This window comes from Neopelma chrysocephalum, unplaced genomic scaffold (genome assembly GCF_003984885.1).
Source record: "Neopelma chrysocephalum unplaced genomic scaffold, ASM398488v2 Primary Assembly neopelma1_143777, whole genome shotgun sequence".
NCBI lineage: Eukaryota > Metazoa > Chordata > Aves > Passeriformes > Pipridae > Neopelma > Neopelma chrysocephalum.
This window is the reverse complement of record NW_020932817.1, coordinates 62-641: the sequence shown is the minus strand read 5'-3', so window position 1 is coordinate 641 and position 580 is coordinate 62. Positions and strand designations below refer to the sequence as shown.

At 56.0% G+C, this 580-nt stretch overlaps 1 non-coding gene across 1 annotated transcript; it reads left to right on the top strand.

The window, feature by feature from the left end:
* LOC113962321 lies at positions 1-78 on the top strand (the record flags this gene model as incomplete). Its single annotated transcript, XR_003532514.1, has 1 exon — positions 1-78. It is a non-coding gene; the product is annotated as a small nucleolar RNA U3 (small nucleolar RNA).
* Positions 79-580: the final 502 nt, after the last annotated feature.

Below are 580 nucleotides of genomic sequence, written 5' to 3'. Positions count from 1 at the left end.
GCAGGAGCCGCTCGCCATTGATGACCGTTCTCGGGCCTCTTGGTGGGTCCGAGAGGGAGAGAACACGGGCTGAGTGGTTTGTGACCCTTTTTTTCTTGTGGTTCAAAAACAGAATCAAAGTGGGGACAAAGTGTTCTCACATTGCCCGGCAGGATCACGCAGTCCTTCTCTGCCGCCTGCGCGCAGCAGTGACACAGTGCGGGCGATCCCCAACCAGCCAGGTGGTTGCTGTGGAGTTGTCTCTCAACTCTATCCGGGATTCACCTGTCGTTAGGTGTTGTGGGAATCTGCGTCACTCAGGCTGGACCTGGAGCGTGGTAAACCTTTCATCAGAGTCTGACGGGGGTTAGGGAGAAACCACTCCTTGCTGTGCTCTTCGTGCTGCGCAGAGCCACGAAGATGGGATGTGTCAGGTTGGGTCCTGGAGCCAGAGGGTGTCTGCTGGGACGGGGAGACTGCTCAGTGTTGTTCTGTCGGGTATGGCGTGGAGGTCCGTGGTGCTTTGGCTTGATCCAGAGATGTAAAGTGTTCATTAAGTGGTGCCCTGTGAAGTGGTTCTTGCTGTTAGTGAGTGTGTGCC